Here is a 25,889-nt window from a genome sequence, read left to right on the forward strand (position 1 = left end):
CACGCCCCCAGACCCCGGGAGAGCGGTGCGCACGCGCAGTCCACGCCTTTACCTGGGCGCTCGGGAGTGGGCGGAGTGGGGGAGGGCGGGGGTGGAGCGGGAGTCGGCAGTTATGTGGGCGGCGGAGCGCTCACACTGTGGCAGGAGGGAGAAAAGGTGCGCCGGAGCCGGCCCGAGGGGCTGCGCATGCGCGCCGCCGCGCCCTGGGGCCGGGATGCCGGGGGGCGGGCGGAGGGAGGTGTCGGGATCCCTGTTGGGCGGGGGGGCTGGCGAGGGAAGGGGCCGCGGGCGCGCGCGCGCTCTCGCCGCCGCTGGCCCTCCCTCCCTGCCCCCCTCTCCGCACACACATCCACACACGCACACCCCCTCCCCTGCCTCCCTCCCCGCGCGCCGCCCGCCCCGCCGGCCCCGCTCGCCCTCGCGCGCTCGGAAGGGAGTCGCGAGACGTCGGAGCGGCGGCCACGTAGCGCTGCGGCGGCGGCGGCGGCGGCCGAGGCCGGGTCTGCGGAGCGGCCCTGAGGACAGACGTTGGGCGGGGGGGGGGGAGGGGCCGGCCCGGCCGGCGGTTGTTACTCGAGCGCCGCGGCTACAGGCCCCCCGCCGCAGGGATGGACCGCCGAAGCGGCGGTCGGGGCGGCGGAGGCGGAGGCGGCCGGCCCGGGTGAGTAGGAGCCCCTGCCCCCCACGCACACGCCACCGTCGCGGCTGCGCCCCTAGCAGCAGCCCGTCCTCTCCCCCGCCCGCCGGGCCGGCCGGGGCGCCGGGCGCCGGGATAACCCTTCGCCGAGGCAGCTGCGTGCACTAGGCCGGAGCAGCCCCCATCCGGCGGGGAGGCCCGGGGCGCTGCGCTCTTCTGGCCCCAGCTTGGGCCCCGGGCGCCTGCTTCTGCTCCCTCGCCCCCTCTCTCCTGGACCCGGGCTGGGCTCCAGTTTTGCAGTCTTCTCGCCCCGAGGCCTGAGGGGAGGCTGGGGTTGCACGGGTTAGCGGGCCGAGGGGAGGCTTGCACCGGTCCTGCGAGCATTCTCCTGCCCTGCAGCTGGTGGCTTGCACCCACTGCCTCCCCCGCCCTGCGGTTGCGCCCAAACCTCCAACCCCCGGGAGTATTGTGCCGCCCGAGATAAAATGCATCTAGTGTACGTACGCCCGCTCAACATTCACCCCAGAGGGTAATGCAGACCTTTCTCCACCCCCACCCCCTCCTCCCCTCCAATCAGGCTCTACTTAAGATTCTTAGATGAGAGACACTAAAGGTAGTGACACCCTCGTTACATCTGCATGTGACATGTTCATTGTCGAGAGGTGTCTCCTGTGGAAATGATAAATGCCCCTGCCTCACCCTCGAAGTCTGGCTTCACGATTTAAGATCTCATATGCTCTTCTTTGAAGAGGGCCAGTCTTTGATCACATCTAGTACATCCCTCCCCCACCACACACACACACACACACACACACACACACACACACTCACACACTCACACACTTCCTGATTGCCGAGCAGAGCAGCCCCTGTCATCGCGAATCCATTGTCAAGAATGGCTTGTGCCAGTCAAAGGAATGTGCTTTTGCATTTGGAAAAGGGTGCTTTCCACAACCATGTTCTCAGGATGTGCCTGCGTGAGTCTTTGATTGTCCCCATGTTCAAGCATCATTATCATAGTATTAACCTTATATGCATCTCCCGTGGATCCTCAGTAATACCTGCCTGAGTGATGCTTTTTCCCCAGTTAATGAGGTACATATGGTGTGTGGGAATTTTATTTATTTTGTAGTAATGTTTAACATCTATGGTCAAGGTGTGGTAAATAAATAGGGTAATGTTTTGGGAAGAATGTCTGTGTGTTTTTTCCAGAGATGGCCAGGCCCATACTGTTCTGGGAATGGCATCTAGCAACACGCTTTGTTGACAATATGTGTGTGCTTAGGGAATGGAGAGCTGCTGTGGCTGGCATGTGTGAGTGTGTGTGCTGAATGCAGGTGATGTTCCCGCGTAGGGCTGATTTGAGAGTGGTGAGCTATACTGTGATGGGCAGGGCTGGCGGGCAGCTTGGTTGTTTGTATCAGGACGGTGCACATGTGTTCATATAGACACTACCTTTAGTATAGTTCTGTTTAAAATGTTCACTGCTGAGTTTTAGTGACCCTGGAAATGTCTACTTCAACTGTTCTTGACCTTTCTTTGGGGCCCTATTCTCAGTGAAATAGACACACATGATTTTGTATGCAATTGTGGTCATCTTGAAGCTGGTTCTGGGACCTCAGGTTAAGATCTATGTTATGCAAAAGTGAAAGGAACTTGAGTTTTGTGTTTTGCTTTGTTTTGTTTTGTTTTCTTGTAAGGATTGGCATTACTTTGGTCCTGAGCAATAAGCAACAAAGTAGATTATATGTGTATCCTTGTGTTTTGCTCTTTGATTACAGTGAGCTAGATGTCTGTTAGGTATCATTTCCCTGTCTTCCTGTAAAGCAGATATATGTGAGAGTTTGAGAAAAAGTTAAAATTGGAGTCAAAATAATTTGTCTAAATTTGACCAATTGATAATGTCTGTTCCTTACACTATATTCTAAATGTAGCAGATTTCAAGAGCAGGGCCAGTGGTCTGTTTCATGATGCCTATCTGGAATATTTATGTGTTGGTTGAGGTTGATCTGATCTCTTAAAAGAAGACTTGATCATTCTTGTAGTAGAGCACCTCCTCTGTGAAGAAGATTTTTTCAACTTTATTAAATATGATTTCATGTCTTTATTCAGGGTGACATTGCCATCAGAATCATCCATTTTTAAATTTTGTTTTAAAGGAAGCATTTTAATTGTAGTTAGGGAAATTAGTCTCCATGTTTAGAATCTAGAACTAGGGATGAACAGTGCACCATCCTATCAATAAGCAGGGGATAAATATCAGCTATTCTGGTTTAAATCACTCTGCACCCAGCGTTTACCTTCTGATCATATTTCAATCAAGAGACATTTATTCCAGCGTGTGATAGTGTTATGATGGGCAGTGACATTAAAGAAGCACAGTCCCCAGCTCTCCAGGAGCTTACAATTCTGACAGTATATTTCACTTAAAGAATCCTTGGAGACCTTCATATTTTTTGCCTTTTGGGGGCTCTTAGAGGCTAAGGAGTTCATGGAATTAACAGCTTTTTGGAAGGCAAGGGAACCTTGGAATCTTGCATGGAACCTGTTCCACACACCTGAAGAATAGCATTTAATCTAATAATTATGCAGTGTACCCTACGAAGTTTGAAAGTATGCTGAGATTGCAAATATTACATTTTTTTATTATCTAATAAACATGCTTGAAGTGGTTTACATTACAGGTTTTTTTTTGTTCATTTCATGCCTGAAGTTTTACTGTCGGAAATTATTTGCCTGTCCTAAACCCAAACCATTTCAAAGTTGCAAATATGTTACTTTTCTTTGTCAGCGTCATGTAGTGACAGATCATTAAAATCTCAGGGGACAGTATGCTTCCTTGATTTAATATTGCAGAACCTCTTCTAACCAGTCGCTTACCTATTTAAACACCCACACACCACAGAGCAGCTGATCATATAACACGGATGTCTGTGAGAACTGCATTCTCTGCCAGATTCAGAACTTGAAAGCTGGAAAACAATTGCACAGCAGTGAAACACTTAAGGAGTAGTGGTGCCAGCAGCTCCCTCTCATTAATACAAACAGCTTGCTTTAGTTTCTTCAACACTCTTCTTCAGACACCCTTCCCTTAGGAGGTTTCACATCAACAGCTCCTACTCAAGGGAAACAGCACCTACTTTCTGCAACTGTGGCCTCAAGATCTGATTCGTGACACCCGGAGCTGTTTCCATTTCTGCTCTTAAATATGGGAAGTAATCTTGTAGTGTGGTAAGAAAATACTTTTCAAGTCTGTAGAAAAAAGTTGATTAGTAATGCTACTGATGTGATTTTGTTTTTGAGTGTCTGAAGCCTATTGAAGAAGTAAACTGTGAAAGTGGACTGTTAAAAAAATCACCCTTTTCTCAAGAGTTTTAGTTAATTTCACCAAAAATGTGAATGTACTCTTGAGTTTCATTTCCCTTGTTCTAAAAAGTCAGTTGAGATACAGCCAACAACAACAAAAAAACCTGTGGATTCTCTTGTATTTGAACTGCAGCCGTTGGAACTAGTTATTCTGAAGGAGGTGAGAGCATTTCCCCGCTGGGAACTCTTGGGTCTTGTGCTGTGGTTTTAGGGATGATATGTTTCTTAGCTGTTGTCATCGTTTCAGACACTTAGCGCTTGAGTTTGCTTTGATGGAGGTGAACTGGTGTTGCAGTTAGTGACTTGAGTTGAAAGAGGATCAGGGAGACGGTTCTTTGGTGCCAGGCAGAGAACAAGGTTTGAATCCCAGCTCCACCGTTTACTGGCTCTGTGGCATTGGGCAAGTCACCTTGACCTCTCTGTTTTCAGTTTCCTCATCAGCAGAATGGGATTTGTTATGAGGATTAGGGATAATACATGTAAGCTTCTAGCACAGTTCCTGGCGCATGTACCTGTTAAGGATTCAATAAATGGTAAGGCATGGGTGATGTGAAATGAAACTGCAGATCATTCTGGCTTATAAGATTTAGAGGTCTGGTGCTGCGATCTGCATACTTTCATTTGTACAGATTTGGGCTGAAAAAATTGCAAATATTTGACTTGGAGCATACCTAAGTCTTGCAGGTGCAGTGTGCTTATTGGAACTTTGATTTGTTGCTCTATGGCTGGGTGAACTTGGTCGAGACAATAAAACTTAGCTCCAGATTCTACAGTGTTACCCATAGGCTGTGCTTGTTTTAAGCCTATTCAGAGCTTATGTGGCAAAAGGAGTGTTTTAGGACATTAACATATTTCAGTGAGTTCTGTGTCCAGAGATGAATCACGTGCAAAGCCTTGTGTAAATTTTCATGGTTAATGCAAGCCATAAAGTGCTTAATAGAATCAGTGAAGACATCAGATGCTTATTTTAGTTAATCTGTTTATATAGCAGTTATCTTTGATTTTTAAAATCACTTGTGAACATTTTCTCTTGAAGAATTCCCATTGCTCTTCTGAGGTTGGATCATAAACTGTTATTAGGGCTATAGGTTTGAGTGCCTTAGACATTTTTGCTTTGGTGGGTAAAGGAGAGAAAAGTAAGGTCCCTTTACCTGTCAGATTTTATCAAGTCTCCACTTTAGGCCTATACCTATAGATTGTGTGCGTAGTTCCTAGCCTTGTTTTTAACCAAAAAGGCAGTTTTATGGTAAAATATGACATTATCTATTTCCTTTTTTAAACATAAGAGATTGATTTCTTTGAAAAGTAGATTCAAGGGCATAAATACAGTTTTTTTCAGTGCATAGAGCTTTTAAAGTAGGATTCTTGAGTTTTCCTGTCCTTTTTGCAGGATATCATTGTGGTAAGTCTGTGAACCCACAAGACTTAGCTAGAGACTTTTCAGATAAGGTAGACACATCAGTGATGCCTTAGGATTTACCTCAAGGGAATCTGCTAATCCTTGTTTTCTTTTATTATTGAGCCACCTATGGGGCTTGCCCATCAGTGGAATCAGTCACTAGTATTGGATTGCTGATAAAGAGGGATTGGCGAATAAAGTTCTTAGACTCGCCTTAGATTTTGCAGAACACTTGAAAAAATGTAATCTTGACCAGAATGTATAATAATAACAGCATTTATGCTATATGAGCCCAGACTGACTAAACAAAATTTAGATGATTGAGTTACATTTTTTTCTTAGCTGTAATACATTTTACTAAGTAAACTTTTTCTTGTTGGGGGGGGGTGGGTGCTATTTTTTTTTTAACTATTATTTTTTCTGGTTTACTAGAGCTAAATAGCCCAGCAGATAGCTAGTTGCTTCTGTCAGTTTCTTGATAAACCAATCTGCGTGGTCAGAAGGGATTGTTGGAAGAGAGCAGAAATGGAAATGATGCAGAGAATGGCTCCCTAGTCTGATTTCTTGTCTTTACTGTGCATGTGGCATCAGAGGGTTATGACTCTTAGCTGGATTTCACAAAGATACACAGCATTGGGTGATTCCTTTCATCTTTAATGCTAGTGAAGAATATAGTCTCGAACAGATTTGTACTTTTCAGCTTTGGAATTTTGAGGATTCAGTGGAACATAACTTCCTAATTTCACTGTGTGACCTACAAAATGAGATTTATAACTAGACCTTTATGAATTGTTTTCACTCTTTCGAGTGTATTATTTTAATATATCTAAAGTAATATTGGTGGCCTGTGAACATTGAAAACATAGTAAAGTGTTTCTGTTTTTTTTTTTTAAGTGACCAGAGTGTGATCTCAATTTTATGGATAAATCTGTATTTTTTTCCCAATTCCTCTTAAGACTGTGACCCAGATGCCCAGGGACCTTTCCTGTATGAACATACTATTAGAACTGGAGTTTGAAGTTACCATGCCTGAGAGAGCCTCCTTATAGAGAGCCCTACAGTTTTCTTTTTAGCATACAAAGTCATTTAAATTAACTCAGCAAAAGTTTGGAAAAAAACCTAAATGTCCATCAGTGTACAATTGGTTAAATAAATTAGGGTATATTCATGCAATAGGATAAATTTTATATAGTTGCAAAAAGAATGAGGAGACTATATATTGCTGTGGAAACTCGCTGAGCGATATATAAGTGGAATATAGTATGCACTCATTTGTGGATGGCTTCCTTAGCTCAAAACTATGTTTATAAGATTCTCCCATATCGTTGTGTGTAACAATAATTATTTTTATTCTCATATAATATACCATTGTATGCATATATTATAATTTATTTGTTCATTCTACCATTGGTGGACATTTAGATTGGTTCTGGTTTTGGTATTATGAGTAATGCTACTCTAGTCACTATATTCTCTTCTGTACTTAAAATTTTTGATCCATGTGAATGTATACTTATTTTTTAAAACTTTTTTTTTTTTTTAATTTTTGTTTATTTTTTCCTCCCAAAGCCCCAGTAGATAGTTGTGTGTGTCATAGTTGCACATCCTTCTAGTTGCTGTATGTGGGACGCGGCCTCAGCATGGCCGGAGAAGCGGTGCGTCGGTGCGCACCCGGGATCCGAACCCGGGCCGCCAGCAGTGGAGCGCGCACACTTAACCGCTAAGCCACGGGGCCGGCCCTATACTTATTAAATAATTTTTTTTTATTTAAAAAGTATCCCTCAACTGATCCATAGGAAAGTTATAATGTCCTATTTTAAGTAAAGTATTGAAATATTTAGTGGGGCAAAATGATTTCAAGCCACTTTTTTTAGTACATTCTCAAAGACCTAGCTAGGATTTTCACAATGTTAAGAGAATTCCCAAGTCAGCCTAAGAGCAAACCCCATATTCTTTTATCCTTCGATAAAGAGGGGTTAAAAATGATGGAAAATGTCTGAAAAATGATTACAACTCTTGAACTATTTGTTTCTGTATCTGCTAAATATTTCTTTTACTGACTCATTTCATAATATTGAAATCACAGTCCTTCCTGCATTGCTAATTATTAATTTTTTATTTAATGTATTTTTTTTATAGTTCCTGTATATTTAAACTTTTTGAAACCCAAAGTTTTAAACATTTAAATAGCAACATGAAAAACTTACTTAAATATAGTTAACTTTGTTCTGCATATTTTGAAATTTGGTAGACCTGTCAGCCAGTTGGTTGGTGGGCTGTAATTGTATGTACCCCTGCACTTTAGCAACTGCTAAGGCGTCATCGTTTCTATTAAAAACTGCATTTGATCCGATTTTTTGCTTTTGCAGTAATGCCATTTCCCCCCTCTTTTTCCCAAACATGGAAATAGTGACTAAAGTATAAACCTGTAGAGCAGTGGTTTTCCTCCAAAGGCAGTTTTGCCTCCAGGAAACATTAGGCAACCTCTGGAGACTTCTGTGATTGTCACGAGTGGGGCCCAGAGTGTGTTGCTGGCATCTAGTGAGTGGAGGCCAGGGATGCTGCTAAACATCCTACAGTGCGCAGGACTGCCCCCCACAACAGGTGTCTGGTCTAAAAGGACAACTAGGGGCCGGCCTGGTGGCATAAGTGGTTAAGTGCGTGCGCTCAGCTGCGGCGGCCCGGGGCTCGCCGGTTCGGATTCCTGGCACGCACCGACGCACCGCTTGTCAGGCCATGGTGTGGTGGCATCCCACATAAAGTGGAGGAAGATGGGCACGGATGTTAGCTCAGGGCTGATCTTCCTCACAAAAAAAATAAATAAATAAATAAATAAAAGGTCGACTGTGCTGAGTTGGGAGACCCTGCTGTAAAGCAGCTTTAGTAAACTGGTGCTGCTAGGCAGGTAGCAATTTTAGCATTGACTTTGTTAGATTTAGCACATGAAAGGCATATTAGTTTATCTAGCCTAGAGAAGAAATAAGCTGGATAATTTTCTAAATAGTAGCAGCGTTTTAAAAATGTAAACTAATTTTAGTATAGTTTTAGTGGATATCTTTTTTTTAAAATAGGCTATTTATAGTCTCCTAGTGGGTAAAGCCAGATTATCTTGGCATATATTCACAAAGAGAATAACCTTTTAGGGATATAATTTTTTCAAAAGTAGATACATTATTACTTTTATGATCCTAATGTGTATCTTGCTCTGCTCCAAAAGAAAATATTTGGTTGTTTGACATGAAATACATTTAAGTCTTGTATAATATGGTAAGTTAAAAAAACTTAATGTTGCTAAGTAAGAAAATATTTAAATTAAATTTGGAAAATACATGCATAGTAGAAAAATTATTTCCTAATTTCAAATGGCTAGTTTCTTCCTGTCAGGTTGTGGTGAAGGATGGATACACTTCATCTCTTCCAGCTTGTCAGGTATTCCGACAATATCCAAAAGATAGTTCACCTTCCAGTCTCCCCTCAACCTTTTGGTCACCTCAAATGGAAAGTTAGAATTTTTTTCCTTTAAACATGACTTATGTCTCTAAGGTCAAGTGGTGCAGTGGGCACTAAAAGACATGTCCACAGAAGCCAACTGTTGCAGGGTCAGAGTGTTCTAAATCGAGAACTCTTGTTTATTTAATTCCCTCTAGCACTATTTCTCAGACTTTTGGACCGTGATCCACACTAAGAAGCAGTGTGTGCGTGCCCACGTGTATCACTCACATTCATACGGCCACCCCCACCTGAAACACAAGCTCCATGAAGCAGTACTGACCCTTACTGTCTGTGAGGCAGTCTCTTATTTTTTATTCTATTCTATTTCATTTTTAAAAATTGGATTGGTACAGACAGTTTGAAAATCACTGCCTTATATAGTACTTAACAAAAAGCATTTTCTTGACGTAGATGCTAAGCAAATGCTTACTGGATTAAATGGGTGTAGGGAGAAGTGATAAAAGTAAAAGCTATGCTTGGAGATATAAGTTTGAAGTAGAAAGCAAAGAAATGTGGCATGAAGAAAATCATTGTATGTATGACCTTACTTACTCCATATAGAGGGGTAACTCTTAAAGACCTGGACCTCTAAAAGGATTAAGGTTAGATCCTTGTTTTGCCTAGCATTTAAGCTATGGTCTTCGAAGAGGTAGTACACCTACTATTGTTTAATACACACACATGCAGGCACGCACTGTCTACCTGTTTATTCATTAAGTTAGGTAGAACTGAGAGGATTAATGAATATATAGACAGATTTTTTAAACTCTATAGTATAACCTTCCTTAACACAGAGCCTGGTTTAAACGATAATTTACTTGTGTAGAGTGGTTACAGAATAAAAATACAGCAAGGACTCCAAAGTGAATGTTTACCTCTGTGTGAAAATCAGACTCTGGGCTTGTCTGTATTTCAGAGACAACTCCGTCAGAAAAGCATTCATCAGAACCTGGTTCTCCAGAAGGACAAAACTTTAAAAGTTACTTGGCTGGAGTTGTCTTTTATTTCTATAGCCCAAGTTATATATACTGTGTATATGTCTATTTGTTTATTTAACAAACCTTTCCATAGCATTTACCATTTAATCCTCATATAACCCTTTGGAGTAGGTATTATTATCCCCATTTTACTGACAGGGAGATAGAGAAAAAGTGAGGCTATGTAACTTGCCAAGTTAAATGTGTTCTTTTCTTGGCATTGGGATTTTGTAAGAAAAGACCCATTAAATCATTTTATTTTGCTAATTGAAGAATTAATAAAAAAAAATAGGTTAAAAATCCATAAATATTTCTGGCTTTTAGAAACCAGAGACTAAGTCATTGTTTTAATTTTTAAATTAGCATACAGTAAAACTGACATTTTGGTGTATGTACAGTTCTATGAATATCAGTACATGTATAGATTCATGTAACCACTGCTGTAATCAGGATACAGAATAGTTCCATCACCCCAAAAAACTCCCTCCTGCAGTCCCTTTGCGTTCATACTCTCCCCAACCCTCTACCCCTGGCAGCCATTGATCTATTGTCCATTCACTCTAGTTTTGCCTTTGGAGAATGTTATATAAGTGGGATCATACAGTAGGTAACTTTTTGAGACTGGCTTCTTTCACTGGGTGTAATGCCTTTGAGGTTCATCCAAGTTTCTGTGTATATCAACAGTTTGTTCCTTTTTATTTCTAAGTAATATTCCGTTGTGTGCACGTATCACAGATTGTTTATCCATCCACCAGTTAAAGACATTTGGATTGTTTCCAGTTTTTGGTGACTGTGAACAGAGCCACTATAAACATTCATGGCCAGGTTTTTGGGTGAATATAAGTTTTCATTTCTCTAGAGTAAATACCTAGGAGTGGGATTGCTGGGTCATATGGTGTGTATGTTTAACTTTATAAGAAACGGCCAAACTGTCTTCCAGAGTGACTCTGCTCTTTTGCTTCCCCACCAGAAATATATCAAAGTTCCAGTCAGTTGTTCTGCATCTTTGTCAGCACTTGATAGTGTCAATATTTTTTATTTTAGCCATTCTCATAGGTATATAGGAATAATTTATTTTGAGCCTATGACCAGAATCTGGCTGCTAGCCCTGATTCTGCCATCAACTAGCTGTTGACCTTAGAGGAGCCATTTTACTTTTCTGAGCCTCTTGTTTTCTCCTGTCTCATATAACAGAGAATATTGAATGCGTTATAAGTTCTCTTACAGCTCCCAAATTCATTGATAGGGAAAGATAAACCCTTGGCAAGAGGACAGATTAATGTTTGCTTGAGCAAAAAAATCTGTTGACTGATCTGGTCAGCTAAAGTACTAACACTATAAGCAGTATACAAGTTTATAAATAAAATCTATGTGAAATAACTTAATACTTATAACTATAGTTTATCGTTTGGAAGATAAATGTGATGATACTGGGATGGTGTATGTCATATCTATAAGCTAAAATTATATAGTTAATGTTGCGTTTAACATTGACAACCTCTAGAGTCTTTTTGGCTAATGTCTGTTTTTATAATATAACTATTTCTTAGCTTTCTAGGGTTATAGTTTACAGTAAATTTAATAAGTATTTTGCCATTTTCTGTCATGAATAGGGATCACTTTTTTAAAAAGTTACATATTTAGGTACTTGTCCTTAATGTCTTGTTTGAGTGAGCAACAAATTGTTTCTATATAGCATTAAAAAGAATAGCTTTATTATTTTTCTAAAAAATTATACATGCTTATTTGAAACTACTTAAGGATTATAGAAAAATATAAAGAAAAAAATGAAAGTATCTCCTTCCCCACCCTTACCCCTGTCCTGAGATATCTCAATATGAGTGTATGTATGTGTACATGTATGTACGTGGTGTTACCTAGTGAGATTGCATGATCTCGTTCCCACGTGTTCTTTAGTCTTTTTGTTTCTTTTGGACATATTTCTCTGTCAGTTAATATAAATCTATATGGTAATTCAGATGGCTATATAGTATGACAGTAAGTCTGTGTGTACCACTATTTGTGTTTCAAGTTTTTGTTGTATTAAATAGTGCTGTCAAGAATGCCCTTGTATGCATATCTTTTTATTTGTGTGCTAATATCTTCTAATGGTGAATTCTCGGTGGCTGGGTCCAACAATCTGCACATTTCACACTTAGGTAATAGTGCTAAACTGCTCTAAGGAAAGTTATTCCATATTCACATGGCATTATGAGCTACAGTCGGCCATGCCGGTCAATGTCAGAAGTCAGTCAGGGTATCTTGGCATTAGCCAGTTTGGGATTTAAGCCATAAAACGTATCTACACATGTTTGTGCATGGATCCTGCTGAAAAATCCCAGCCCATTTGCTAATTGATAGTCTTTACCAAGTAAACCTGAGAATGTTTAAAAACATCAAAGCTTAAAAAAACAGTCAGTTAGGGGCCAGCCTGGTGGCGCAAGTGGTTAAGTGCGCGCGCTCCGATGCGGCATCCCGGGGTTCGCCGGTTCGGATCCCTGGCGCACATTGTCGCACCGCTTGGCGGGCCATGCTGTGGCGGCGTCCCATATAAAGTGGAGGAAGATGGGCATGGATGTTAGCCCAGGGCCAGTCTTCCTCAGCAACAAAAGAGGAGGATTGGCAGATGTTAGCACAGGGCTGATCTCCTCACAAAAAAAAAAAAAAAAGTCAGTTAAAAAAAAAATCCCAGGCTGGCCCCGTGGCTTGGCGGTTAAGTACATGCGCTTTGCTACTGGTGGCCCGGGTTTGGGCCCCGGGCGTGCACCGACGCACCGCTTCTGCCATGCTGAGGCCGCGTCCCACATACAGCAACTAGAAGGATATGCAGCTATGACATACAACTATCTACTGGGGCTTTGGGGGGAAAAATAAATAAATAAATAAAATTATAAAAAAAAGAAAAATCCCTTGAGGAAAAAAACTGATACAGCAATCAGCTTTTTAAATTCAAATAAAATTTTTTAATTAAAGTGATTATAATTCAATTTGTGTTATCCCAGTAAGTTCTCTTTTTAAAAAATTTTAAATTTTGGAATAATTTTAGATTTACAGAAGAGTTGCAAAGAGAATACACATATACGCCCCATCCAGTTACCCTTATCGTAAGTTTTACATAAACTGAGAAACCAACATTGATATGTTACTATCAGCTTAACCCCAGATTTAACTCAGATTTCACTAGTTTTTCAACTAATATCCTTTTTCTATTTGGAAACATCCTGAGTCAAGCTTTTAAATTCTATGCTTAGATAAGCTTGAATGTCTGTTCATAGATAAATTTTGGTTGTACATTGTACATATGTATGTACTATATATAATATGTCAGGATCTCTGTATTTGTTTAAACAAATTTAAGTTATCTTTGAAAGTTATCTTTTTTTTTTTTTTTTTTTTTTGTGAGGAGATCAGCCCTGTGCTAACATCCGCCGATCCTCCTCTTTTTTTTTTTGCTGAGGAAGACGGCCCTGGGCTAACATCTGTGCCCATCTTCCTCCACTTTATATGGGACGCCGCCACAGCATGGCTTGCCAAGCAGTGCGTCGGTGTGCGCCCGGGATCCGAACCAGCGAACCCCGGGCCGCCACAGCGGAGCGCGCGCACTTAACTGCTTGCGCCACCGGGCCGGCCCCTGAAAGTTATCTTTTAACATTCACAGACAGTTCTGCCCAAGGCCATTTTAGGGTAGAGTTGAGTATCTTTTTCCCCCACCCTTCTTGTGTTCCATACAGAAACGTGATTTATAACGTCGATGAGTGTAGCTCTTGCCCCTTTTCAGTACAGTTACAAGTCCAAGTCTCCAGGAGCACGTGGAAAATAGCTACCTTTTGTTTACTAGGAAGTTAACTAGTCTGTTATTGAAAGTAATGGTCATGAGTCTCCTCTGCCAGATTGTTTCACTGTCCATAATGTCTGGCCCTGAGGGAATTTAAGTATTAAGTGGTTCTTGAAGGAGAAAAAGATGCTGACCTTGAGGCAGAATACTATTATAGATAGGACAGTACATGGGTATGTTTCACTCAACACTTGCTAATGTAAAGAATCCCTTCTGAGGCAAACCATGGCATCCAAGCTCACTACATGAATTTGAATAATTTCTTGAAACAGTTTAGTTTATGGAAGAGGAGGAAGAAATTGGCAACATCAAGTAGATATGGATTTTTAAAAATCACTTTCTTCCCAGCTTAAATGGAACTCTTGAGTATTCCTTTCATTAGCATACCACATTTTTTAAAAAGAAAAAAATCCTTAAGCATTCTAGGAAACAAAAATAGTGGTCAGGAAAAGCTTCAAGAAGAAGGTGCATTTGAGCTGGGTCTTGAAAGATGGCTGGGTTTTTATAATTGTGTGTGGGAGCAGGGCGATGTTCTAGGTAGGAGGAAAGAATGAGGTAATCAAGGTTTAGAGGTGGGAAAAACCAGGGTGCGTTTGAGAAACAGCATGGGGATGTTCCATGAGAGAGGAGGACTTTGAGGCCAAGACTGAAGAAGTCAGCTGGGCTCAGATGGTGGAGGGTTTTTGAATGCTTTGCTAAGGAGTTGTCCTTTATTCCAAGGCTCCAGAAACCGATAAAGGTTTTGTAGCTAGGGAGTTACATGATCCAGATTCTTTAGGAAAATGTAGTTTAGAAGATCTCTCTGTGAAGTGGTTTGAAAGAGGGGATCAGAAGATTGTTAGAATCTGTGTATAAAGTGATGAGGGCCTATATTGGGAGGTTATGTTAGCAGTTGGAACAGGGAGGACAGGGCACTCTTTAAAAGAGGAGTTGTTGGTTCATTAGATATTGGGGTAAGGTAGAGGGAACAGCCAGAAATGAACGTGAGATTCGGAGCCTCAGTCAGAGACTAGCTGCTTCATTTGTATCTTCCACAGACTTGACCATAAAATAAGAACTTAAAATCAATAGCATCCTAGAACTGAGGAAAAGTATGTAGCATTCATGTTTGAGAAACAAAATGTGCAGTTTAGAGTTGAGGATATGTGATATTTGCTGACTCAGGATGGAGGGAGCAAACCAGGGGAGGAAGAAGGTGGGTTTCATTTACCGGTGAGAGCTGTGGTTGTGGCCTGTGCCTACATCTGATTTTTATTCAGTGAAATGCTTCAGACCATTGTACTTTGGGTAACACCACCACCACAACACTGACTGAATAAGAAGAGAGTCCTGGGCACCTCATAGTATAGCAAGTTTAGAAAACCATCGAGGGGCTGGCCCGGTGGCATAGTGGTTAAGTTCGCAGGTTCGGATCCTGGGCGCGGGCCTACTCACCACTCATCAAGCTATGCTGAGGCAGTGTCCCATATAGAAGAGCTACAACCCTACAACTGTGACACACAACTATGTACTGGGGCTTTGGGGAAGAAAAAAAAAAGAGGAAGATTAGCAGCAGATGTTAGCACAGGGCTACTCTTCCTCAAAAAAAAAAAAAAAGAAAACCATTGAAAAGTCTTCCGCTCACTCTTAACTCTCTCCCTATAAACATGTGCTTCCGGTAACGGTCTCTTAGTTGGACCTGTGTGTACAAAGGTGGCAGAACATGGTGTGTAGTGTATCAGCTGGAGAGCACATATAAAGCAGCTTTCATACCAGACCCTACTAAAACATTGGCTAAACACTTGAGCAGAAGACATCTAAAACCTTGACTGTAGCCGATCTACATAGTGAGTTCCACATGAAGACAAAAGAAGTTTTGGTTTGGGTTTATTGTTCCATCCCTGAAAAATTAAAAACTAAATTTGTGTCTGGGATACAGTAGTGGCTGCTATCTAGATGGCTGGATTCTAATCTTGACTGAGTGATGGTCTTACTAGGCAACTTGTGCTTCTAACATGTTTAATTTTTCTTTTATACTTTTGATCGTTATGTGCTAGCATATTTGGGATTAAAGTTTTATTAAATCAGAAATATGCCATATTGCTTACATTATAGTTTTAGAGATATGAAATTTCAGCTCCATAAGGAGAAAATTAAATATAGTCATAATATGGAGGGATTTTCACACTATGTTTTACTTCATCTGTAATTCCTTAGTCATATCAAAAGGTTAATTTAGATTAAATTTTAGTTATAAATATGTTTTTCTTCATTGTTATCAAGTTATAGTGTCCTATGTGTTTCTAAATTATGATATTATTTTTGGTCTTTCAAAGAAGGTAGTACTGCTTTTGAAAAAAATATTTTTACATTATAGAAATTCTCTAATACAAAAAAATAAAAAGTATGATGAACCTAATATATCCATCTTCCAACTTCAACAATTATCAATACATGGCCAATCTTGTTTCATGTATATCCACCCTCACTACACTCCCCTCCTTCCAATTACTTTGGAGCAATTAGACATCATATTATTTATAAATATAAGGATCCTTTTTTAAAAAGAAAACTACAATACCATTATTACATTAACAAACTTACTAAACATTATTAAGTATTCAGTGTTTATATTTCCCAGTTTACTCATAATTGTTTTTTCAGTTTGTTTTTTCAACATTCAGACATACTCTGGAATGTTGAATTAGGATCCAAAGAAGAGTAATTGGTTAATATGTCTGTTAAGTCTCTTTAAATCTATATGTTCTCCTTCCTTTCTTCTCTCTCTCTTTTTTTCCTTGTAGTTTTTGTTGAAGAATCCAGATTACTTGTTGTATAGTTTCCCATAGTCTGGATTTTGCTGATTGCATCCATGTGGTGTCATTTAACATGTTCCTCAATCCCTTTTATTTCCTGGAAATTGGTTTTTAGATCTACTGACTTAATCAGATTAAGGCTCAATTTTTCTTGTGGGCAAAGCTATTTCATAGGTGGTGGCATATAATTCTACCAGGACACATATAGTGCTGATTGTTTGCTTTTTGGTACTGTTATCAGCCATTGATGATCTTTGCCTATATGTATTAATTCATTAGGAATTGCAAAATGATATCTAATACTATAATTTCTTCTTCAATTATTAGCTGGAATACTTACTACAAAAAGAAATTTCCCCTCAACAAGGTACAGATCTGATAGGAATGGCAGACCAAATGCTTGATTCTTGCCCTTCACTTATCACTTAAGAGAGTGAGTTGGTTCTCTTAGCATCCTCTAAAGGTAGCCAGTGGATTTAAGCGTATTTGATGTGTTTCAGTCCATTACTGTTATTAATCCTTGTTGATACTCAGTTGTCCTGTCTTTGTCCATTAGAAACTTATCAGGCTGGCCCCTAAGTCTCTTTGACACAACCCAAGTAGTCTTTGATAACTTCCTTGCTTTCCATTATGACAGGATGTTCCAGGCTCATCTTATACATTTCCTGTCGTGTTTCCTTTTAGTGGGAAATATCTGGACCACAATATGTTCTCAGTACTGAGCTAGACTCAGTACTGAGTACAGGCTAGGATGTTGAAGTAGTATTTTAGAAAGAACTGCCTGCCCTCAAGGGGCTTATAGTCTTTAAAGTTTTAATTTTTATTATTATTTATTTATTTATTATTTTTTTGTGTGAGGAAGATTAGCCCTGAGCTAACATCTGATGCCAATCCTCCTCTTTTTGTTGAGGAAGGCTGGCCCTGGGCTAACATCCGTGCCCATCTTCCTCTGCTTTATGTGGGATGCCACCACAGCATGGCTTCACAAGCGGCACGTCGGTGCACACCTGGGATCCGAACCTGCGAACCCCGGGCCGCCACAGTGGAGCGTGTGCACTTAACTGCTACGCCACCAGGCCGGGCCCCTAAAGTTTTTATTTTTTGACTCATTCAATTTATTTACTTTGTATACATTTTGATATGATAAAATCAGATTTTGATTTCCTCTTATTTGATTAAAGCAAATCTTTTATTTCATTGAATAACAGGTGTATATCAAAATGAGATGAATGTCTAAAATAAGTTATAACTTAAGAAAATTTAATGTGTAATAAAAATGAGTAAAGAAAGAAGATAAAACCTTGAAGTGATGTACATTTTACAGACATGTAGTGCTGTAGGAACAGTAGTTTGTTTTTGCTTAAATAGGTAACCATATAATTTATTGTCCAGACTGGGAGACATGGGAGGGGCATTATTAATAATTACTCTGGGAGAAACAGGTATAAACGAGGACTTTGCCCAGCAAAGTAAGACATATGGTCACCCTGTTTATAAACTAATTGGCAATACTGTAAGCCTCCTGAGACCAGGGATCATATCTGTCATGTTCACGGTTGTGTCTGTGTCTACTCCACACATAGTAGGTGCTCAATAAATATTTGTTGAATGTTAGTAAAAGTCTGCTGATATTTTGAGGCTTGGTGTAGACTTCAAGTGTTTTTTAGCTTACCTTATGTTTGCACTTTTTTTTCAACTTTCATCAACACTTGCATCTAAATGATCTTATACGTTGAATCTGAATGGGTTTGATGAATTCATTTATTCTTTAAGTTTAGGACTAGTTTTGTTTGTTACAGAAATAATACATGTTCATTGTAAAAACATTAGAATATCTAGATAACCTTCTTATCACCAGCCTTCACCTCCACTTCCAAAAAAAAAAGTCACCTGTCCTCTGGTTGGATTTCATTTGAGGGAGAAAAGAGCACAGCAGTTATATATTCAGCTAGTTCTTGCTCTCATAGAGTCCCTCTGACTCACCTTTTAGCTAGTGGGCCTTAGTTTCCTCCATTTATAAAAGGCTAATACTTATTTGACAGGAACTTTGTGATTCTTGGATAAAGTTGTTTTTTGGTGGGGAGGAGCTGGGGAAGGAGGGAGCGATTACTTGAACAATGTTTCTGTGATCAAAACTATCTTGGGTTGCTCTAGCCACATTTCTTAAAGATATTGCCAAAAGTGATAGAAAATGTGCATTGATATAAACTAGTGTGAAAGTTCCTTGATTTTGGTAAGGGAAGTATATTTAAGGATATTACAATAAAAATGCACATTACTAATTAAAATCTTTTCTTCTCTGACTGGGCAACCTGCTTGGTCATGTTGGCTTGGTTATCTTGACCACTCACTGGATTTGGGTTATGACAAAAGTTATTTAAAGACAAAACAAAACAAGCAGGCAAACAAATATTTATGCAGGTATTTGAATGGTTACATCTATTTATAGCACATATTTTGTGAAGAGCTGTGGTTTTCTTTAGATTAAGAAAAGCATTGTATAAAAATCATCCTCCCCACATAAATGTTTCCTCCACCTACTCATTTGTCTTCAAGCCAAGAGTCTGTTCACTTCCTCTCGGGCTCAGTGCCTTTGCTGTTCATAGGCTCATTTTTTATACATTCCAGTGCAGTTAAAATATAAGTGTCTAAAGTGTATATTGTTACTAATTAATTTATTTTAGCATCCTAAAAGTAACTTCTCTGGAGTTTATGGGGAGATAATATCTTGAAACAGGTTGTTCATTCAGAAAGTGCGTGTTTGGGATTTTTGTCTTACTAAAATATGCATAGTCATTCAAAATTCAATATAGAGAACAATATTTTGGGAGAATGAGGAAAAACCTTTGTATATTTGAACATCTTCCATCAGCTTTCTCTGCTCAGGTTACTACTGACCAGTTGTCGGGCCAGGGAGCAAATAGCCAGGAATAACTTTGTATGATGAGAAGGGGCTTTTTCTTTTCACAAGCAGATTGGTAAATTGCCACATGTTCTATAGTTTAGCCTTGAGTTAAAATTTTAGTTATGTCGCTAATAACTAACAGAGGCTTGTCAATATGATACATATGTATATGTGTGTGTTTGTGTGTATATGTGTTCATAAGGACCGTGGTTTTCTTCGTTTAAACTGAGGAGTTGAGATGTGTTGTAGCATGAGGATGTATTGATTTTTCCCTCTACTTTACCTGATATCTGACTTTTAATGAAAAAATCTTGCTCGAAAGTTGCAGATCCCTTGAGGGCAACAAACACTACACTCAAAATGAAACTAGGTTACTGTTTCTGCAAGGTGCAGTGGTTTGTATCAAAAGCTGTTTTGGTCTTAACTTTGAAATTATCCTCGTTTCTTTGAAGTGGTCATATTTTAATTTGGAGTGGTTTTAAGTTTTAGAATTTCATGAAGTGAACATAAAAATGCTTTAATATTTTCTTATGTGGTTGTTGTACATAAGTTTGTAGGGAGCTTATCTCCAGACAACATATTTCTTCGGTAAGACCAAAGGGAAAAAATACTTCAGATTTGAGAAAGTATTGAAGACTGAAAGTGTTTTAGGAGGATGTTCCAAATGGTTTTAGGTAGCTGTATTATAGATTTCCTTAGCTTTTAAAATATCTGAGCTTTTGTGGTTTAGCACTTTGAATCTGTGTTTTAATATTGGAATCATCTTTATAGTATAACCAAGAGAAAATTAGGCACTTTTTGTTTACCATTTGCTATTACTACTTTTTGTAATGTATCATCTTTTTTCTTTTGGTTGATGCTGTTCTGAAATGAGGTGGAGCTGAAGATTGTGGCTTTATCATACTTTTTCTTCTATATATAATTTTTAAAAGTTTAATGAACTAACCACCTGGTATAATGAATTCCAGAATGTTTTCTTGTAATGGAGTTCTTTGTGGTAAGAGGCATTCCTTCCCATTAGCATTTAAACATGCTCAAGTCTCTCCCATGTTTAAAAACCAAACTCAAGCCTCTTCTCTATTTGGAGTCCCAGTCCAGCTTCTGTTCCTCCACTTCCATTCCTTCCTCATCACACGGCAGCCGGCTGGTTGAGGAGGCCCCACAGCTAATGAGTGATGGCTCGAGAACTCGGCCGAAGTCTGAGTCCTTAGCCGGGGTACTAACTAACTCAAGACCGCTGTTTTCCAGGGAGAAGGAGGCTGCTGTAAGGGCAGGGGGCCTTCATGTTAAGGAATTATTCGGTCACTGAGTTCAGTGGTCACCTTTCTCTGTCTTACGCAGTGCTTTAGCAGCATTTGACACAGTTGACCAGTTCTTCTTTCTTGAAAAAAATTTTTTTTACTTCTTAGCTTCTTGCACTGCAGTGTAGTGTTTCCGTTTTACCTCAGTGTTAGTTTCTTCTCTCTTTGTTGGATCTTCCTCCTCTGCCCTTAAGGTACCCTAAAGCTTTCTTTTCTGTGTTGATCCTGTCTTCCCAGTCCCCAAATTTAAGATGTTTCTGTATGCTGATGTCTCCCAAATGTGTACCTCCAGTCCTGACTTCTCCCCTGATCTCCACACTCTTCTGTCCACTTGACTACTTGACATCTCTACTTACGTGTGTAATTTGTGTCTCAGACGTGACAGTATAAATTAGGATGCTTTGGGCTTCAAATGATAGGAAATCTAATTCAAAATAATTTGAAAATAAGAAAAATTTATTGTTACAAGTAACAAGATGCCTCAGTCCAGGGTTGGTTTAAATCTGTGGTTTAGCGACACCATCAAGGACCCATGTTCTTTCTACCTTTCTGCTCTGCCATCTTGGACATGTCTGCTTTGTCCTTTGGTCAGCTCTCATCATGGATGCAAGATGGCTACCACAGTTCCAGGTATCATATCCAGAGAAGATGACATTCTAGAAGAAGGTGGTGGTTATTGTTTTCTTACGCTTTTTAAGAGTGGAACTCTCTCAGAAGTCTTCCAGCAGACTTCCACTTAGATTTCACTGTCCAGACCTTAGTCATGGGCCCACTTCCAAACCCATCACCAGCAATGGGAATGTGAACATATAAACAATTTTTATACAAAATAGAATGAACTATAATAGAGGTAGGAGCAGTAGAGTGGAAATACACAGAGGAGAAGTGAAAGGGGCTGGGGGATTTCAGCAAGAGTAAACTGGTGTTTGAACTGAATATTGAAAGAAGAGCGAGATTCAGTTGTTAGAGAAGGAGATAAAGGCATTCTCTGCTGAAGTGGCAGAATACACTAATGATTGGCATAGAGAGATTATATGGTATGCTCAGGGAACATTGGGTAGACCCTAAGGCTGGTGCATAGGGTTTGTGGAGGGAAATGAGGTTAGAAAGATAAGGTGAGGAGTCTAATCTTGAAGGAGGTTTGGACTTAAGTGTTTGGCAGTAGTTGTCATTGTAAAGAAATTTTAGCAATATTTAGCCAAAAACTTATCTAGTCACTGTGCAAAAGATAGAATTAGATACTATCTCTGAATTTGAGGCTGATTGTCTTAACAGTAATAAAAAATATGTGTCTTCTCATCTCTCCCACCTGTGTTTTCCTATTAGATATAGGAATGGAAATTCAAATTGTCTAAACCATCTTTGATCCTTTTCTTTCTGTATCCTTCACATCTAATGAGCAGATTCTGTTGATTTCTCCTTTTTTGGCTCTCTCCGCCACCTTCAGTGATGCCCATATTTCTTAGCCTTCCAATCAAAACCCTCCATTTTCTGTCCCTATTCTATAACCTTATCACCTACTAATTCCAATAGGATTCATGTGGCTAGGCCTGCATCTTCATCACCTCCTGAGTATACTGTGCTTATTCATCATGACAACTTTACTCACATAGCCCTCTCCTCAACGTGTCTTTTAACTTCCTCTGCCTTTTCAGATCCCTCCCATTCTTCAGGACCTAGCTCAGATCTCATGCTCTTCACAGGGGCTTCCATAGTCTGTCCATTCTACATCTTTCTTGCCCTTTTAAATAGTTACATGGCACCTTTTTAAAAAAATGCCATTTGTTTTATTTGGCAATTGTGACTTATTTTTTGTGTATAGTGCTTGCTCTCCAAACAAATTTTAAGTTTGTGAGGGTTAGGGCCAATACAATAATTATTTGAAGGAATGAATAAGTAAATATCTGCTCCTTACATTAGACACTTGGTACTTTGCATGTAGATAATAGTCAAAGCTAGTGAATGAAGAGTAGAGTGTAGGAATTGGACTGAAACATTTAGTGTATAATCCCTTTTGACCTATAAACTTCACCTTTATAGACAGAAAAAAATTAAAAAGCTACTTGAGGGAAAAAAGGAGATCTGGGTACTCACCAATAAACCCTGTGTTTGAGTAGCAGCAGTTTCAGTAAACAGAGTCCCATCACTTCCAAGACTGGGGTATACTGGATGTCTCGAGAAGACTCATTAACCGTAACTTAGTGTGGTTAACAGTTTGGGTAACAACCCGAACTCCAGTAATCAACCTCTTCTCTATAGAGTTCACCTATATTTCCCAAAAGGGAGGGAGGATCCGTTGGGTCAGTTTGCCAACATCCAACGTAGAACACCTCTGTTGAGTGAGGTTGTGCTCTACATCACCTCTGGAGTAGTTGGGCACTTTTGCCTTTCCTTTTGACGCAGTTATGGCATTGTTACCTGATTTTGTTTCACTCAGCCTACACTTACATGTTTTTTTGGGTTTTTTTGGTGAGGAAGATTGGCCCTGAGCTAACATCTCTGCCCATCTTCCTCTGTTTTGTATGTGGGACGCGGCCACAGCATGGCTTGATGAGCAGTGTGTAGGTCTGCCCCGCATCTGAATCCGTGAACCCCGGCCACCAAAGCAGAGTGCATGAACTTAACCACTATGCCAGCGGGCTGGCCCCCAGCCTACACTTATGTTTTAAAAGAAAGGACTACTAAAAGAAGTAAGGTAGCAATGGATATGGCAGGTACCTGAGGCTTCCTGGATTTCTTCTACATCATCTTGGCATATTGCCTTAAATGCTTTCTAATTAAGGCAGAAGATTGAATAGATTCATCTAAGGAATGGTGTTAAGTGTGGTCATGTCTCTCTCCACTCTCAGAAAGTGTGGTGGACCCAGTGTTGCTTTTGGAAAAACTTACTTATACTGTGGTTAACATTGTGGGCTCAATCCCTTATTTCAAAACTGTAGATAATGTATTCCCTTAACCCAGGCGTCCCCAACCTGAGATTCAGAAGCTAATTTTAGTGTTCAAAAAGTCAAATAGAAATTATGGTAGAGCTAGACAGTCTAACCCAAAAGTTATGATAGGCTGTTTTTTATATTTGGTTAGTAAAAAATAACAACGTATGACCTAAATGCAAATTCATAGACACAGTGTTTAAACCAGTGCTCCACGGGAACATGGCAGGGGATTGGGCGGGAGGAGAGGGGAGTGTATCACAGCCCCTCATGTTGAAAAGGTTGGGAGTTACTGTGTGGCAATAGGGTGACCAGATGAATTAGGCAAGAGAATGGAAGCAAATAATCACCACACAGTAAACGTCAGTGGTGTTGAGCGTGTGGTTGAGAAAACTGAAGGCTGGAAAGCTAAGGTGACCTGCCCGGCAGCGTGGAAGAGCCTCAAGGAGAGCTCGTCCAGACCTCTGACTCTCAGCACTGCGGGTGTTTCTACTTTCCACCCGGTCTCATTGTGCCACTGCTCGTAGTTTATGACCAGTTCATAGCCCAGTTCGTAGTTTATGACCTATCCAGTGAATCAGTAATGTCATTTTTGTGTAAAATATCATCATTCTCAGATAATCTTATTGCTTCGGACCACCTTTGGACTGTTAGTATCCAGATAGCCTATTTTGTTTTATTATTTTTGTATTGAGATATAATTCATGTACCATATAATTCACCATTTTAAAGTGTACAGTTCAGTGGTTTTTAGTGTATTCAGAAGGTTCTGCATCCATTGTCAGCATCTAATTCCAAAACTTTTTGTGTGTGTGTGAGGAAGATCGGCCCTGTGCTAACATCTGCCAATCCTCCTCTTTTTTTTTTTTTTTTTTTTGCTGAGGAAGACTGGCCCTGGGCTAACATTCGTGCCCATCTTCCTCCACTTTATATGGGACGCCGCCACAGCATGGCTTGCCAAGCGGTGCGTCGGTGCGTGCCCGGGATCCAAATTGGTGAACTTTGGGCCGCCACAGCGGAATGCGCACACTTAACTGCTTGCGCCACCGGGCTGGCCCTAATTCCAAAACATTTTTATCTCCCTGAAAAGAAGCCTGGAACCCAGTAGCAGTCACTCCCTGCGCCTTCCTACCCCCAGCTCCTGTCAATCACTGATTTACTTCCCATCTCCATGGCTTTGCTTATTCTGACTGTTTCATATAAATAGAATCATGCAACATGTAGCCTTTTGTGTCTGGCTTATTTCCCTTAGCATAATGTTTTCAGGATTCATCCATATTGTGCCACATATCAGTACTTCATTCCTTTTTTTGACTGATAATATTCCATTGTATGGATATACATTTTATTTATGCACTTATCAGTTGATGTATATTTGGATTGTTTCCACTTTTTGGCTATTATGAATAATGCTGCTCTGAAAATTTATGTACAAGTTTTTGTATGAACGTATATTTTCAATTCTCTTGAGTATATATCTAGGAGTGGAATTGCTGGGTCATATGGTAACTCAATGTTTAACTTTTTGAGGAACTGCCAAGCTGTTTGCCAAGGTGGCTGTACTATTTCCACTAGTAATGTATGAGGCTTCCAGTTTCTCCATATCCTGGCCAACACTTGTTATTTTCCAATTTTTTGATTATAGCCATCCTAGCAGGTGTGAAGTGGTATCTTATTGTGGTTTTGATTTGCATTTCTCTAATGACTAAAGATATTGAGCATCTTTTCCTGTCCATATTGGCCGTTTATATATCTTCCTTGGAATATGTCTGTTCAAGTGCTTGGTGCGTTTTAAAATTGGGTTATTTGTCTTTGTATTGTTCTTAATATTCTGGACGCTCGGCCCTTCATCAGATCTATGATTTGCAAATATTTTTTTCCCATTCTGTGGGCTGTCTCTTCACTTACTTAATAGCGTTCTTTGACGCACAAAAGTTTTTAATTTTGATAAAGTTCAATTTATATTCTTTCTTTGGTTGCTGATAGCCTATTTCATTTTTTAAGCTTGCTTTCCCTTCCCAATCTTTTCCTTTCCCTCATCTTCATTACCTCATGGTCACTGTGGAAAAATATGTACAACAAACTCTAAAATTACATAAATCTCTGCTCTGCCCCCCATAATTTATAACTTCTTCAGGACTTTCTCAAATAGAAAGGAGAAAGGAGCCAGCACTGAAAGCCCCTTATGTGCTGGGGACTTGGCCTGTCTTATCAGATTAAATGAGTGTAGGTACTGTTCTAGTTTTACAGGG

General features: G+C 40.0%; 1 protein-coding gene across 1 annotated transcript in view; it reads left to right on the forward strand.

The window, feature by feature from the left end:
* Positions 1-333: 333 nt before the first annotated feature.
* Positions 334-25,889, forward strand: part of ZNF652 (zinc finger protein 652) — a 60,243-nt gene continuing 34,687 nt past the window's right edge. The window contains exon 1 of the mRNA XM_058560736.1: positions 334-661. The gene's annotated coding sequence lies outside the window, so the exon portion shown is untranslated. The remainder of the gene's footprint in view (positions 662-25,889) is intronic.

The sequence above is a fragment of the Diceros bicornis genome, chromosome 18 (assembly GCF_020826845.1).
Source record: "Diceros bicornis minor isolate mBicDic1 chromosome 18, mDicBic1.mat.cur, whole genome shotgun sequence".
NCBI classification, from domain to species: domain Eukaryota; kingdom Metazoa; phylum Chordata; class Mammalia; order Perissodactyla; family Rhinocerotidae; genus Diceros; species Diceros bicornis.